Source organism: Thamnophis elegans, chromosome 3, assembly GCF_009769535.1.
Source record: "Thamnophis elegans isolate rThaEle1 chromosome 3, rThaEle1.pri, whole genome shotgun sequence".
Lineage (NCBI taxonomy): Eukaryota > Metazoa > Chordata > Lepidosauria > Squamata > Colubridae > Thamnophis > Thamnophis elegans.
Window position 1 is genome coordinate 48,020,500 of NC_045543.1, and position 17,687 is coordinate 48,038,186.

At 38.5% G+C, this 17,687-nt stretch overlaps 1 protein-coding gene across 5 annotated transcripts in view; it reads right to left on the reverse strand.

Moving 5' to 3' along the window:
• Positions 1 to 17,687, reverse strand: part of GNE (glucosamine (UDP-N-acetyl)-2-epimerase/N-acetylmannosamine kinase) — a 45,328-nt gene that overhangs the window by 24,540 nt on the left and 3,101 nt on the right. The window contains exon 1 of one of the 5 annotated variants that reach the window (XM_032213378.1): positions 3,006 to 3,288. The exons of 3 other annotated variants lie outside the window; for them this stretch is intronic. The gene's annotated coding sequence lies outside the window, so the exon portion shown is untranslated. Of the gene's footprint in view, positions 1 to 2,397; positions 2,727 to 3,005; positions 3,289 to 17,687 lie in introns of those variants that run through there. One more of the 5 variants, XM_032213379.1, reaches the window with a different exon arrangement.

Consider the following 17,687-nt stretch of genomic DNA (forward strand, 5'->3'; position numbering starts at 1 on the left):
TTATGCTGTAATATAACCCTTAAAAAACTACATGAGCAACAATAGACTCCAACCTAGTCCACCCTAACACAAAAAGGCACAATAATGTTGTATCTAAATGACCAGCAGAAAACTATTTTAATACTTTCCTAAATGGGAGAGGGGGAGGAATGTGACCTTAACTTTGGTGGTAGATGGAAGAGAGTTCTACAAAATTGGGGCAGGCACTAAGGACAACTGATCCCTATTTCCCAAACCTTGGAGACAAGAAACTGAAAGCAATTCCCACTAATAGGAGTATGATGGGTATACTTAACTCAAAACCACATTAGGATTTTACAATTTACAGTTCTGTGAATCTACTTAGAAACCTACTGCTAAACTGATGATTCACACACAATATCTGAATTACATTGCTCTCAGATGCAAGCAAATGGGTGCTGTACTGTGGACTATTTTCCATTTCCAAGTATTTTTCAAAGTCTGTGGTGGAATTCTTTCAGAAAAGCGGGCAGTGAAAACACTGGATGCCTTTGAATTGAAAGCAAAGATAACTGACTGATTTTATTCCTCGTTTTACTCCACTATAAGGTAAAGGTAAAGGTTCCCCTCGCACATGTGTGCTAGTCATTCCCGACTCTAGGGGGCGATGCTCAAAGCTGAAGAGCCAGTGCTGTCTGAAGATGTCTCCATGGTCATGTGGGCGGCATGACTAAACGCCAAAGGCACATGGAATACTGTTACCTTCCCACCAAAAGTGATTCCTATTTTTCTACTTGCTTTTTTACATGCTTTTGAACTGCTAGGTTGGCAGAAGCTAGGACAAGTAACAGGAGCTCACTCTGTTAGGTGGCACCAGGGATTTGAACCACCAAACTGCCAACAAGCTCAGCGTCTTAGCCACTGAGCCACTGCGTCCCCTTTACTCCAATGTGCAATCTATGTTTTACATAAAAGACCCTGCATTGGGGCTGAAAGGCAAAAACGGAAGCAGAATGTTCTGTCCCATAACTGGGTATACCAGGTTGTCCTGATAGACCGGTCCCACCAGAAAAAAAACATTCCACTGTACACTTTTTACATTTTTGCTTTCCAGTCTACTTGGAAGGTTTCATGAGGATATCTATATAATTAAATAAATTTCTTAGTATCCTATGAGCCCTAGACTCCACCCACCACTTTTAAAAAAATACAATAACTTGGTCAGTATCTTCATTTTGACAAATTTACCCTTACCAGGAAAATTTAAGCATTTATGAGCTTCAAGTTAATTCCTTTTTTTTTTTAAGTTTTAACTTGTCAGTTAAGTGTTCTGTATTATGACAGGTTTACCGTGGACCTCACCCCATTCCCAAGAGGTCTGTAAGAGGGTGTGCAGAAGCGCACCAACGTGTCTAGTCATTCCTGTCTTACTGTTCCCATTTATTTGTACTCATTTCTTATGTATATACTTATACCTACTTATACTTATATGATTATATATTATATTCATATTTATACTTGTTTTCTCATACATGCTTGACAAACCAAATAAAATAAAATAAAAAATTAACCTTTTATCTTTTTATAAGTATTTTTAAATTTAAACATTTGATTTTTAAAATGTTTTTAACTTTGTGTGTTTTATATTTTTTACCTTTTAAAATTGTTTATATCCCACTCTTCTTATACTAGGCTAGGGCTCTAATATGATTTTGATTTACTGATCTGTGAGTTGCATGTTCATGAAGGCTAATTATGCAGTTATATACGAATTACCCAGAAACAGTCTTTTAAATATATAAAATAGTCACTGAATGAAGGACAGTGCTTTCAAATAGGCCTGGAAAAGAAAGAAGGGGGGAGAACAGAAAGTATTTCCCACAATCTGCATCATAAGACTTCCAACAGCCTGAATCATAAGACTTTGCTTTGCAGTTCAAAAGCTTTACTTGTATTTAAATACTGAATATAGTCTGCTCTTTATATCTTTGAAGCTGTTTCACTTCTTATCAAAGCTTCTTCAGTTTTGAGAAGCGAAAGGTCTTCAAAAAACAAAACAAAACCAGAAAGTCCAGTTTCCTCTTGAAAAAGCACTTCTGGGACAGCCATGACCTGGATGACTGATAATCTCAACAGATACTCTGCTCTTTATACATATATTTCATTTTATCCTGAAACAATCATACTTTGTTTTGCTACCTTCACCTAATTACCTTACCTTTTATTGTTGGCATATGATGAAACACTATACACACACACATAGACACACACACGTCTGTGTGTGTGTATACATGCACATACACAAATATCCTACAGAATAGTAGTATGCAGTTATTTGGCCCCATTCCTCCCTCTAGAGCCTCCCAAAATTTAAAACCTTCAGTAAGAGCATCTTGCAGGTAGCATTACTGAATATGAAACCTCAGCAAAACCCACCCCTTAGCTCCTAAAGTGGCCTGGGGGAAACAATCCACGTCGCTAAGGGAAAAAAACAACCCCAATCCAATCCATGTTTTAAGGGAGAGGTTCAATTCATCGCCCAGTTAAAGACTGAAATGAAAATGCTCCAGGCTGACAGCATTGTTTCCCATGACATTCGACTCCAGATCAGATCAGGCTTTTTCTTTTTTGCATGGAGGAGGAACACGGAGCCAACGGGGGGAAAAAAGAGCCTCCAGCCTCCGACAGATGCTGAAGCGGCCATCCCCGGTGCTGGATGCCGGGTACGCCTCTTATTTTCGGAGGACCGCTACCTCTTTGGGGCAAGGGTTGCTTTTTACAGCGTGGCAAGAGGAACAACAAACAGCGGCCGTCGCCTTGGAAGGCGGGGCAGCAGCGGCTACTGCCGCCCTTGCCCGTCAGAGGTCCAGCAAGGCCTGGTCAAAACGCCACGTCCGCTCAGGGATGCTTCCCTTTCCCCTCCCCAGGACTGCGCTAAACGGCGGCTCATTCCCGCCCCCGCTGGGCCGGCGTCACGCGAAGCAAATTAAAGGCGGGTCCCCTCTTTCTCTTACACCCAGCCCCCCAGCCCGCTTCCCTTTTACCTCTCTTTAACGTGCCCCGCTTCCCGCCCCAAGCCTCGGCAGGCGGTCGTTTCAGTCCTCGCGGCCTGTGGAGGAAGAGGCCTTGGCGCCGCAAAGCGCCTCGAGGGGGCGGCAAGAGGGAAAAAGAAACCAAAAATTGGCTCGGCCTCTGAAGCCTAGAGAGAGTGGCGGCGCTGTGAGGAGAGTCAGACGAGGGTGAGCACGCCGGCTGGGAAGCGATCGGCCCCTTTCCTGCCGCCTCTGCCTCTTCCTTCTTTCTGCTAACAGAAGTCGGAGAGGAAAAGGCAGTTGCTTCGCCGGCCGTTTCTTCGTGTTTCCATCCCCAAGTCAGCCGCCGCCTGCCAACCTGCTGTGGCGACGCTTGTGGCGTCCCCAGATTACCCGCTTCGAGACTCTGGGTGAGCCCAAGGTTTGGCTTCAGGAAAACTGAGCCCGTTTAACGCTTTGTTGCTGTGTGCGTTTTTGTCACCTTGAATTACGAGCAAACGAACACATAAACAAACAAATAAATGCAATATACACTTCCTCACACAATGAAAAGGGTGTATGGGTTGAGAAATAATGAGGGAGTTGAAGCCAGCGCCTTGAATTGCATCATTTGCGATTTTTATACCCCATAAATAAATACATTGGCATCCTTCAGTCTCAAAAGACTATGGTGTCGTGCTGTGGAAAGAGGTCTGGTGTGGTTAAAAAGGCCAATTCGGGAGTGGCAATCCCTTCCACACTGAGGGCAGATAGATTTTGTCCCCTGCCCAGTCCTCAGATTTCGCTGGTTCTGGTGCTTCTTTGCCTCAGCTTGCCGAACAATTGTCTCTTGGAGAAGGCCATGTCTTCAGCCTCCAAGCTGAACTATCAGAGGTCAAAGCTTCCCAGCCGTTAATGCCCATTCCCAAGGCCTTTAGATCCCTCTTGCAGACATCCTTATATTGCAGCTGTGGTCTCCCTCTAGGGCGCTTTCCCTGCACTAATTCTCCATACAGGAGATCTTTCAGAATCTGACTAAATAAACAAATAAAATTTCCTCCAACGATGAAAGTGGTGGGTGGGTTGAGAAATAATGAGCCACCACCTCAAATTGCATCATTTGGGGCAAATTTTATATCCCTCTCTTCTAAACCAAGTTTAAAGTTGTGTTCTCTCAAAGGACTGATTCCTCCAGATCTAAACTTGGATTTCTGCAGCAGTCTGTCTGGAATAGATTTTTTTAAATGAAAGTGGCAACTTATGTTAAAAGCCACCCAGAATCCGAGATAGATGGTTGGCATAGAAATGTAACAAATAAATAAATTTTCTTCAAACTGCTGCTCTCCAAATTAATTCAACTTGTTTTTATATGTACTTTGTTTTATATCGTTTGGCTTTTTATCATTAATATTTTTAAACTGATGTATTTGTTAGGTTTTTTTAACTGATTGTACTCCGCCCTCTTTATGATAATATTTGATCATAATAAAGATAAGCCAAACTTCAATTTGATATGGGGGTTAGAATACAACATAAATGTATGCTTTTTTCAGAATGACCCTGTTGAACTCATACAATCCTTAAACTCATTTTCCACTTTTAGCTTAATGTCCTGTAGTAAGTGGGTACCAGATTGCTACCACTGACTGTACAGAGAATGTGCTCCCAATACTCTATATATTTTTATGCTTTAAACTGGATTTGAAAGAGACACCTATAACAATAGAAAAAGAAAGGAAGGGAAGAAGGAAGGAAAGGAGGGGAGGAAGGAAGTAGGGAATGGAGGGACAAAGGAAAGGAAGAAGTGGAGGGTGGAAGAGAGAGAGAAGGAGAGATAGTAGGAGAGGAAGAAGAAATGTGGAGGAGAGGTAGGGGAAGAAGAAAGAAGTAAGGAGAGGTGGGTGGAAGGGAGAAAAAGGAGAGGAGGGAGGAAGAGAGAGAAAGAGAAGGAGAGAGGATAGGAGGAGAATAAAGAGGGCAGAAGTAGGGGAGAAGTAAGGGAAGGAAGAAGGGGAAGGAGAGGAGGAAGGAAGTAGAGAAGGAAGGGAGGGAGAAAAGAAAAGAAAGAAGATGAGATGTGGAGGAGAGGTAGGGGAAGAAGAAAGAGGTAAGGAGAGGTGGGTGGGAGGGAGAGAAAGAGAAGGAGAGGAGGGAGGAAGAGAGAAAAAGAGAAGGAGAGGGTAGGAAGGAGAAGACAGGGTAGGAGTAGGGGAGAAGTAAGGGAAGGAAGAAGGGGAAGGAGAAGAGGAAGGAAGGAAGTAGAGAAGGAAGGGAGGGAGAAAAGAAAGGAAAGAGAAAATAAGGTGGTGTCATAGCAGGCATGAAGGATGGTAAACAATACATTCCAAATTATACCTTATAACCTTTTAAATGGAATAATAATAATATAAGAATGGCAAAGAAAAAGAATAACTATGTGAACATATACCTATAACTGTATGAGAATAAATGACAGTAAAAATATAAAGCACAATATATCTAAATAATACTTGATCATAAGTAGCTAAGTATAAATAAATAAAGAAATGTATATAAAATGGATAATGAATAACGAGATTATGAACGCAAGATAGAAATGTACAGAAGGGAAAACACTAACTGCAAAGAAATTGATTCGGAACTGCTGTATGATATACGATGGAACTTATTGTTCCTATGTTGTTTTTAAGTTATGTGGTTATTTTTGTTAATGTGTTTATGTGTTCTGTTGATGTGCTTATGTGTATAGAATAAAAATTCAAAATAAATATTTTTATGCTTATGTTTAACCAGAATAAAATGTTTTTGTTGTTATCTTGATTGTTTAATTTCTATATTTTATATATTTTTGTTTATTTTATCTTAGAGTAAAAGTTTACTTTATTATACATTTGTGCCTGTATTCAAGAAAGCTGGAAGGCAACCCTTTTTTCTTGTTATTTTTCTGACATTTTTCTCCCTTTTTGATTCCCCTTCAAATTTTCTCCCTATTGTTATTTTGTGTTTTATAACATTTTGAAATTTCATAAAGTCAATTAAAATATTAACACAATGTACATATACACACCATACAAATAAAATTAGCCTCGAATAGGCTGGTTGTGTTGTGTTCTATTTGTCAAAGGCAGATAAAAATGGTTAGGTTAATGTTAAAAAGATAAATTATTTTACAACTCTTCTTATATTCCCTTTCTAATAAATTGAATAATTATATTGATAAAGGGTGCTCTATTACTTGGAGGCATAAAATAATGAATCTAGGAATAACAGACTAACAAAATAAGAGAGTTGGAAGTGACTTTGGGGGTCTTCTAGTCCACCCCCTGCTCATACAAGAAGACTTACTGTATACCTGGTTGTCTAATCTCTTCTTTAAAACTTCCAGTATTGGAGTATTTGCAAGTTGTTCCACTGATTAATTGGATCTGTCAGGAAATTTCTTATTAGTTCTAGGCTGCTTCTCTCCTTTATTAGTTTCCATCCATTGCTTCTTGTCCTCCCTTCAGGTGGTTTGGAGAATAGCTTGACTCCCTCTTCTTTGGGGCAATGAACACTGCTATCATTTCAACCCTAGTTCTTCTCTTCATTGGATATACCCAATTCCAGCGACCATTCTTCATATGTTTTAGCCTCCAGTCCCCTAATCATCGTTGTTGCTCTTCTCTGCACTCTTTCTAGAGTCTCAACATTTTTTTTACATCATGGCAACCAAAACTGGATGCAATATTCTAAGTCTGGTTTTACCAAGGCATTATAAAGTGTATTAAGACTTCATGTGATTTTGATTCTATCCCTCTCTTAATGCAGCCTAGAACTGTGTTGGTTTTTTTGGCAGCTGCAGCACACTTCTGGCTCATATTTAAGTGATTTTCCAGACTCCAAGATCCCTCTCACAATTACTACTATTGAGCCAGGTACCACCCTATACCTGTGCATTTGGAAGGCATATACAGGTGAAACTCGAAAAATTAGAATATCGTGCAAAAGTTCATTTATTTCAGTAATGCAACTTAAAAGGTAAAACTAATATATAAGATAAGACTCTTACATGCAAAGCAAGATAGTTCAAGCCGTGATTTGTCATAATTGTGATGATTATGGCGTACAGCTCATGAAAATCCTAAATCCACAATCTCAGAAAATTAGAATATTACATGCAATCAATAAAACAAGGATTGTACATAGAACAATATTGGACTTCTGAAAAGTATAAGCATGCATATGTACTCAGTACTCGGGCCCCTTTTACAGCAATTACTGCCTCAATGCGGCATGGAAAAGAGGACTTTGGACCACTGAGCAACAGGACTTTATACCACTGTGCTTCATTAAGACCAGGGTCAATGCAGCCGTCTACCAGGAGATTTTGGAGCACTTCATGCTTCCTTCTGCAGACAAGATTTATGGGGATGCTGACTTCATTTTCCAGCTGCCCACACTGCCAAAAGCACCAAAACCTGGTTCAATGACTGTTGGATTACTGTACTTGATTGGCCAGCAAGCTCGCCTGACCTGAACCCCATAGAGAATCTATGGGGCATTGCCAAGAGAAAGATGAGAGACATGAGACCGAACAATGCAGAAGAGCATTGTAATAACTGACCATTTATACCTCCTTGTGCCAGTAATATAGTCAAATTTATTTCTGTGTACTCCTTCTAGCAATGTCCATGCATATAAATGTTATTTTGTCCTCTTCAAATCTTGCTGTGTGCCCTTATGATGGCAGGTTTCCCCTGTGAGGAGAAATGAGCAAAGAATGCCAGGGGTACATACCAAGCATATATATTCCTAGAGATTCACCCAAAGTATTAAGAGGAATCAGTTTGGGGCAGCAGCAATATAAGAAGATACTGTAAGCAGCTGATCATTTTAGTAGCACTGGCAAAGGAATTATTTCATACTACACTTCAGAAAACAATGATAACTTTTCCTTTATTTTACCAAAAAGAAGCCAGTTTGGTGTAGTGGTTAAGGCACCAGGCTAGAAATCCTGCACTGTAATTGTAATCTTGTGTTAAGCCAAAGCCAGTTGGATGACACTTAAGGCAAAGTGTCATCCACCTTACCTAAGTCCCATTCTTTCAGCCCTAAGCAAGAGGCAGTGGCAAACCACTTCTGAAAAGTCTTGCAAAAAAACCGCAGGGAATAATCCAGGCAGTTGCCAAGACCAAAAAGTGACTTGAAGGCGCACATGAGCATGCACACACACACACACAGACCTCTTTTACCAAGGAACAACATGGCAAGATAAAGGTGTATTTAAAGAGAGAGGAAAGTTCTACTGATGAATTAGCAGTATGGCCTTATTGACATTCCAGATTCTTGAAAGAGAAAACTCCTAGTAAATATTAACTCAAGGTATGTATGTCCAAACAATTTGATTAATGATGCAATGTACACTTAGTCACAAAAGGTCAGCCAGTGAATTACAGTACATGTGCCCAAAGAACACTCTAGATTCTACAGCAGATTGCAAATGAACATTGACTTATTAGATTCCATTTAATGCTATTTTCAGAGCAATTGAATCATTGCTTACAGTGCAAGCATATTTATGCATATACTATATAATTTTCACTTGCTAATTTCTCTATATAGGCCAGTTTGGTGTAATGGTTAAAGGTACCAGGCTAGAAACTGGGAGACTGTGAGTTCTAGTCCTGCCTTTAGCACAAAGCCAACTGGGTGAACTTGGTCCAGTCCCTCTCTAAGAAGGAGGCAAGAGCAAACCAATTCCAAAAATCCTTCCAAGGAAAATGCAGGTTCTAGTTCTGCCAATCACTGATAGTCAAAAATTGACTTGAAGGCATAACAACAAAAAAGAACCCCAATAATCTTTTTGTCATCATTCTTTTGAAGGCAGATAAAATAATTAACTAAAATTCTAGTGATTTCTATTGTCTTATACTAAAGGTACCATATTCTTGTATAGCTTATGAATAGGGATGCTAGGAGTTGTTCTACAATATTTGGAAGTCTACAGATTCCTTCACACAATCTAGACATTAGTTAGAGAGCCTGTGAAAATACTAAAATAATAATAAACTGTGAAATTTATCCTTTAAAAAAAACAGTTGACTTCAGTATCATAATCTCTGTTAAGCCTCGAATCTCTGCTTTACTTGCTCATAATTACTGGAGATAAGCAATAGTAGTATATATTACAGTAAGTGCCAGTCATCGCAACTTGGTCAGTTAGTAAAGAAAGACTCCTGGCCCATGTTTAGCCAAGAACTAGTGCCAAAGTGGTTACAGCAGAAGCAAAGCTGGATCTGAAATCTTCTCAAATTCTCAAAATTTCAAACAAGTCTCTGAATTCAAAGACCTTTTGAAGTCAGAGATTTATTTCCAAGTAAGCAGATATAAAATTGGCTAAGAATACAATCCCTCCTGAAACTGACACATTGAATATCTATATACTAGTAAAACTCTCCTGTCTCTAACCTTCAACTAGGTGACAGAATGCATCATAGGGAAACCATTTTTGAACCAAAGTACCTAAAATGGGCTAGCCAACAGAATGTGTCCAAAATCTAGGATCAATGATATCCATGGGATTGGAATTTGGCAAATTTGTGGTTGCTTCATTGCCAACCAGAGTTTCAATAGACTAGTCTCACCCTGGTCTTCTGGAGACCACATAAACCAGCCTCTCCTTTGGCCACTGGAGATCAGGTAGATTCCCTTTCTAGCCCTCTGAAGGCCAGGTAGACTAGGAGTGGTCAATTAATTTTCCTAAGGGGCCGTATGAGAAACATGAAACAGGGACTCTTGTGGTCTTTGCCACACCATTGACATTGAAATTGCCCCACCTCTCTACCAATTCCCCACCCCCAGCACTGACACCCCACCCAACACTGCTGATGCCCCACCCCTCACTGGCGAATATACCAATACTGTGGGATGGACTAGAATTGCCCACAGGCTGGATATGGACCACAGGCCAAAAAATGCCCAGGACTGAGGTAGACTGTCCCATCATTGCCCATCATGAGGGCAATCAACTAGCAGAAAGTTGGAAGGCATTCCCACTTCCAATGTATTTTTTCCAGTGGGCATTCTTTTTCTCTGTTTAGGCAAAGAAATATATCTGAAACGATGACCCAACAAGATAGGTTGTCTAGGAATCTTTAAAATCAGGTTAAAAATAACATATTTTGCACAAAAACTAATTTCCAATATATCAAGAGATTTACATGTGATGTTCTGATGGTTTACTATTAAAAGCATGCATACAAAGGAGATAATTGTTAGATGGAGGAAGAACTGTATGCATCTCCCTTATTTTTTCTATATATCATGGAGAGAAAAATATATGGTACATTATACCCCATGAGAGTGTTATTAACTTTTACTAACATACAGTGCAGATGTTTTTCAATCTCTGAGTGCGGATTTTTAAAAAAATCTATTTATTACATATACAATCAATATGCTGATAGATAATACATTTTTCTTTCTTCTCTTCATTCCCCTGTATTATATGAATGAATTTTAAGTTACATAGGGTTTAAATATTTAAATTGTAAAGACAATTTAAGAAAAACAGATAAAATTTACTTTGTTCAAGTTTCAGGAAACAAAATTGGCATGAGAAATATTTAATCCATAGACTAGTAAATGTACTGTAGTCTTGCCAAGTAATGTAATAATCTTAGATATGTATTCTGCAAAATGAGATTCATCATACAGAAAGAGGAAAGGCACCTGGCTTCTTGAAACTTTTACTGGTAAAACAATTTCTTAAAATAAATGTAATGTAAGTGTAAATTTGAATAACAGCTCAAATTCAGAAAGCATGTCATGGTTTCTTCTACGATACTAAAACCAATTTATGTTTCTCTAGGTATATAGGTGGACTTTGTACATTGAATAAACCATAATGTGAACTCAGTTATAATATTGTTTATAATATTTTTAATCTGGTAAAGAAATGGTAGGCTAATGAGGATTCCCCCCCCCCTTTTCACCACACATTTTCTAACCGTGATGTAATGCCTCATGGGATATAAAACACTTTTATTCCTAATAGAATAACATTGTTGGAAGGGACCTTGCAGGTCTTCTAGTCCAACACCCTGCTTAGGCAGGAAACCTTACACCACTTCAGACAAATGGTTATCCAACATCTTCTTAAAAACTTCCAGTGTTGGAGCATTTATAACTTCTGGAGGCAAGTTGTTCCACTAATTAATTGTTCTAACTATCAGGAAAGTTCTCCTTAGTTCTAAGTTGCTTCTCTCCTTAATTTGTTTCCACCAGTTGCTTTTTATCCTACCCTCAGGTGCTTTGGAGAATAGCTTGACTCCCTCTTCTTTGTGGCAGCCTCTGAGATATTGGAACACTGCTATCATGTCTCCCGTAGTCCTTCTTTTCATTAAAATAGACATACCCAGTTCCTACAACTGTTCGTCATATGTTTTATCCTTGAGTCCCCTAATCATCTTTGTTGCTCTTCTCTGCACTTTCTAAAGTCTCAACATCTTTTTTACATTGTGGCGACCAAAATTGGAAGTAGTATTCCAAGTGTGGCCTTACCAAGGCATTATAAAGTGGTATTAACACTTCATGTGATCTTGATTCTATCCCTCTGTTTATGCAGCCTAGAACTGTTGGGTTTTTTGGCAGCTGCTGTGCACTGCAGGCTCATATTTAAATGGTTGTCCCCAAGATCCCTCTCACAGTCATCACTATTAAGCAAAGTACCATATATAGTTTATCTTTACCTTTTGTTTTGTTTGTTTTTTGCCTAAATGTAGAACCTTGCTTTTTTCACCATTGAATTTCACTTTGTTAGATAGTGCCCAATATTCAAGTCTGTTTTCTGCAACTCTGGAATTGGTGCCTTGTTTAATTCCCTTTTTGTGTATTATACATTTATAAATTATATCAGTGTAATCTTCTTTATAAAAAAAGTCCCTTTGTATGTTCTTCAATAGTACAAAGCTGTCCTACAATAGTCTCTCAGTTTTGCAGTACTAATGATGCTTCCTCTTATTCGTCATATGCTTTTACATCAAGAGCAAAACAAGTCTGGGGTCAGATTTCTAGATTTTGCTATCCAAGCCTCATAGTGGTCAATCTCCAAACAGCAAATTCTGATTTTCTCTCCACACATATTGCCAGCCCATCTCCCACTTCTATTCAAAATGTCACCCCCAAAACCCAGAACAGGGTTGATGATGAAGGCAGCAAATGTTATGGCATTAGTGAATAGCACTTCAAGTCAGTAGTGAGGAAAGACCCTCGATCTTTCCTTATTAGCCAGCCAAGATGGCATGTGAGAAAGACTGGGCAGAGAGATGCTGCCAAGGTAACATTGCATAGTTAAGAGACAGCTTAGCATAGTTACTCAGGCTGTAAAGGAGATGGGGATTGAAAATTATACTTTGATATTTGCAAGATTGATGCTGGCCTTGTGGTAGGAACAGACAGGAACTACAACCACAACCAGATATTTCTATGCTATTGTAAAACTACACTGGATATTTCCAGCCATTGCAGCTTGAGAAACTAAGGTCTCTTGCAGTGGTGAAATTCAATATTTTTTTACTACTGGTTCTGTGGGCATGGCTTGGTGAGCGTGGCTTGTTGGGCGTGGCAGAGGAAGGATACAGCAAAATCTCCATTCCCACCCCACTCTGGGGCCAGCCAGAGGTGGGATTTGCCGGTTCTCCAAACTATTCAAAATTTCCACTACCGGTTCTCTAGAACCTGTCAGAACCTGCTGGATTTCACCCCTGGTATCTTGCCTCAAACACTATATAGCTATGGACTGTGTGAACATTCTCTCAGCCGCATCTCTTTACTCGGGCTCCTAAGGTCTTCACAAATAATCACACCTGCCATGTCTGAATATAAAAAAATATACAGTACACAAGAATCTTTCACAAGGTTGTTCCTAATGACCTACTTCAGCAAATATTCTACAACCTAAATGCTTCTATAATTAGGAGGGAATTATACAACCATGTCCATATATAACTATCTTCAACAGCTTTTTATGACACCCTCTGTTAGGGTTTAATCAATGCTGTTTATTATTCTCCTCCAAGGACAGGAGAGAGAAAAATTGGCTTTATGTCTCAAGAGGATCAGCTAATAATTAATGGGGAACTTGGTGTGTACACCAGTGATGGGATTCAAAAAAATTTACTATCAGGTCTGTGGGCATGGTTTGGTGAGTGTAGTGTGTCTTGGTGGGTGTGGCAGGGGAAGGATCAGAGGTGGGTTGCTGCTGGTTCGGCCTGGATTGACTGAACTGGTAATAGCGGTGGCAAAAGCTCCACCCACCCACCCGGACGCTTCTGCACATGTGTGGAAGCATTGCGGGCGAGAGCGCCCAAACCACTAGTAAAAAAATTAGCAACCCACTTCTGGAAAGGATACTGCAAAATCCCCATTCCCTCCCCACCCCACTAACGTGCTTTCCAGCTCCCTTCTCCTGTGCAGCACAACAAAAGAAGACCCAGCCAATCAGCTGGGACTCAGCAGGCAGCTAATAGATGGGGGGCGGGGCCCGCCAGAGGTGGTATTTGCTGGTTCTCTGAACTACTCAAAATTTCCACTACCCGTTTGCCAGAACCAGTAAGAATTGTCTGAATACCACCTCTAGTCTACACACATTTCCTTCATGGAAACAAAGATGTATATGTATGAAAAAATACACATAGGATACTTCCACTGGGATGATGCTGATATATAGCCAATATAACACTCCCAACAGTAGATCTGATTTTTTAACCAATTAAGAGCATAGAAGCCCCCAGTATGTCTGTACCATCCCACTACAGTGTTGCAAATAGTATTATAAATAATTCAAACAAGAACTTGTAGGACGTAACACTTTGTTTGTATTGCCACATGTGATATAGTTGCCCATTTTCATTATACCTTTGCCTTTAGTTAGCATCTGTGTTAAAGTACCAGAGAAAGAATTTGATACCTACATCTGAAACAAAGACAGCAGTTGTTAGAGCTTAATTTGGTCTCATTAGGGCCACAATGAACCATATTAATTAAAGAAAAAAAAATCTCAGTGTATGCAGAATGCTTTGTATTCACAAGTGAAGAGCTAAAGAAAACCTCTGTGTACTGGGATTTGGGAAGTTATTTATATTGTAGAGAAAATACACTGGTTTTCCTTTATCTTCTTTCTCAAAAGTCATTCAAATTGTCACATTCTTCAAAAACTTAATCCTTAAAAATCTATGTTTATAAACTTTATTTATTGAGCCTGGTTCATATAACAGACTAAGTCATCATTTATTAAATGAATAAAAAATCACAGTGGCTGGTTTCAGATTAAACCCCAAACAAAGTCAACACATTTTACCTTAGCATGATGTCTGCCTCAAAGATGTACACTGGCATTTCTACCTTTCCACCTCTTATTTTCCTAGCTACCAAGCATTAACCAAACACTCATACTTTTTATCCAAAGTGTTTGCAGTAAATATCAATCACAACTCCCTAAACAATCTAAAGAGTAATGGTAAAAGCAGAGACAATATAGGTAGTCCTCAGTTTACAACAGTTCATTAAGTGACCATTCAAAGTTACAATGGCATTGAAAAAGTGACTTATGACCATTTTTCACACTTGCAGCATCCTTGCAGCATCCCCATGGTCATGTGATTTACATTCGGATGCTTGACAACTGACTCACATTTACAAAATTTGCAGTATCCTGGGGATATGTGATCAACCTTCTGATAAGCAAAGTCAATGGGGAAGCCAGATTCACTTAACAACCTTGTTACTAATTTAACAACTGCAGTGCTTCACTTAGCAAATGTGGCAAAAAAATCATAAAATGGGGCAAAACTCTCTTAATGAATTTCTCACTTAGCATCAGAAATTTTGGGCACAATTGTGGTCATAAGTTGAGGGCTACCTGTACAATACTGTGTTGCTTGTACAAAAGTTGTACCTACTTGTCAGAAAAACACTGGATCATAGTGTAGCCATTACTGTTTCTTAACTTGTATATAGATTACATTTAGCACTACTGATTTGTTCATTTGCAGACCATCTTTAGCTGTATATGTAAACATCTAATGCACTTAATGGCCTGTAAGCAATCCAGTATGGCAGCTTCAAATAGTTAAATGGACCTAAAGAATGGAAAGAAAGATTTGCCAGTAAAAGCAAAAGAAACTGGGGGTTGAAGAGAGAAGAGACTCTGTGTTTTGTGCAAAAGTTTGACTATTTATGATGCCATCACTGTTATTGGTGAAAGACTCCAGTGAAGAAGCAAAGATGGGAAACAATTACATTTTGTGGAACCAGCAGTGGCTGTGTCTCACCCCGTTATTCTCTGTGTCCTAGGAGAAGCAATGCCCTCCTATTCAGAAATTAATCCCAGAATTTAGTTTCACTTAGAATTGCGCTGAAAGATTTATAAGCATAATAATGATTATTCAATTATTTTTCAAGAGAGACATGACCATCCTATATTTTCTACTTAGCCAATTCTCAAAGTAATTCATATTTATTTTTCTCTTTTTCTCTTTCTGCCCAAGACTTGAATTGGGCATAAAATTAGTTTTCTTCATGGTCAGCTTAAATCCCTGAACCAAAACAAATCAGTGGAGCTTCTTATAATTTATCTGCAAGACTGAACTGTAACAGTTGAGGTATTCACCTGAACACATATTAATATGCTCACATTGTACAACTCATTTGTCCTTGACCTCTACATCAGCCACATTCTCATATCAATCCTCACTAGACTGATTGTTCCAACCATTTTCAGTAATTTGTTTTACACTTCTTCCATACCAAGGAAGTAAAGATGAATAAATAGTTTATTTATCTTAACTAAACTTGATCCAGCTGCTGATACTCCATTTTCTCTAATCAGAAGTGGCCAATTCAGTGATTGTATGTAGCCCTACAAAAACGTTTGTTGTTGCTTCTTAGCCATGAAGCTACCAAGATTGTGCTGCCAAAATCTAAAAGCAAGTTCCTAAGCAAATCCTCTCCCTCAACTATTTTTAGGAAAAGGTTAAAAACTCCTAGCTAAAAACCTAACTAAGCAATTGTAGCTCCAGGTTGTTAACTCCTGATTGCTCATAGGGAAGCCTGGGTCCCACACATACACTGTATAGTTATTCAATAGCAATAGCACTTAGACTTATATACCACTTCACAGTGCTTCAAAGCCCTCTCTAAGCAGTTTACAGAGTCAACATATTGCCCCCAACAATAGGGGTCCTCATTTTACTAAGAAGGATGTAAGGCTAACCTTGTCCCTGTGTGAATTGAACTGCGGGCAGTCAGTGGTATTAACCTGCAATACTGCCTTCTAACTACTGCACCATCATGGTTCTATGTCTTAATAACAGTTCATCCTAATTTTTGTTGTTCTACTGAATCTTTTTTCCCTCTCCTTTTTTTTTTTCTTCCTTTCTTTGATGATGTCATTTCCTGATTAAGAGAAGGAGAGACAGGACAGAATACTATCTTTTACAATGCTGTTAACACCAAAAAACTTAGCCTATTGAAAATATATATGTATAAATAATCATGCATTTCTTTTTTAAAAGTTTTTATTTTATTTTTAATTTTCAGAACAAACACAACAAAGCATTTCTGATATGGTCCTAGGAGCCAATTAAAGGATACTTCAGAATAAAGTGAGCTTGGAATTTAATAAATGGTTTCCAGATTGCACTTCAGATATGGAACGGTAAGCAGCACTAATTAATCTCAGGAACACTAAATAACCTATCCTGACTTTGTCAATGCACTGTGGATATCTCTTAATTGTTGAACACAGACAACATTATACTAGCTTGCATGGTAAACTCTAAGTTAGAAATCCTGGCTTACATAGATGAACATAAAGCATGCATGGATAAAAGGAGACTTTGATTATGTTTGTATTGAAATGTACAAAAAAATACTTAGGTACGTACAGAAAATATGCATGCAGAAACATATACATATAAGGCTGATAACTTAGTTTATTTTTTCCATTATCTTGCTAAAAATTTGGATGTGAAAATCCAAATTCACCAAAGCCATGATGGACGGTGGAAACAATTTGTAGAGGCTCATCTTTTAACAGCATAACATACGAAAGGTTACGATTTGGAATGTGTATAGGAATAAATGGCAAAGAGTGTGAATTAATGACTGAAAAGAAACAAAATCGATTAAAATGAAAAAGAAAAAGGAGATGGAGATGGATATAACAACTGAAGAAGATAGTCTGATCTATTGATTTATTTATTAAATTTATATGCCACCCATCTCATTATCCACAAGGATTCTGGATGGCTAGTGGAAATGATAAATAGATGACCCAGGAAAATAAAAGTGTAGATTTAATTATGAATGAAATAGTTAATTATATGTTGAAATAATGACTTGATGTCATCTTGGGTATTGTGAATGCATATGAAAGTAGGGATTTATGATGGTCACATGCGTCTGCACATTACAATACAAGGTTAACAAGAGGAAAAACAGGAATGAATTTTGATTAAAATTGCACAGAATGGCGCATAATAATTGCATCCAAGTGAAAATATAATTCTAGAGATAACATGAATGGCTGGCTGGAATGAAAACTGCACAGAAAAAGAGAGATCTAAGAGATCTAAGAATGAATTAGAAAAATATTTATTTAGTCTGTATCTGTTTTAAAAAATATTTTGAATATAAAGATCAGTACATTCATTTATGCGTATGAAAAAAGGAATGAATCAAGTGTAATTGATGAGG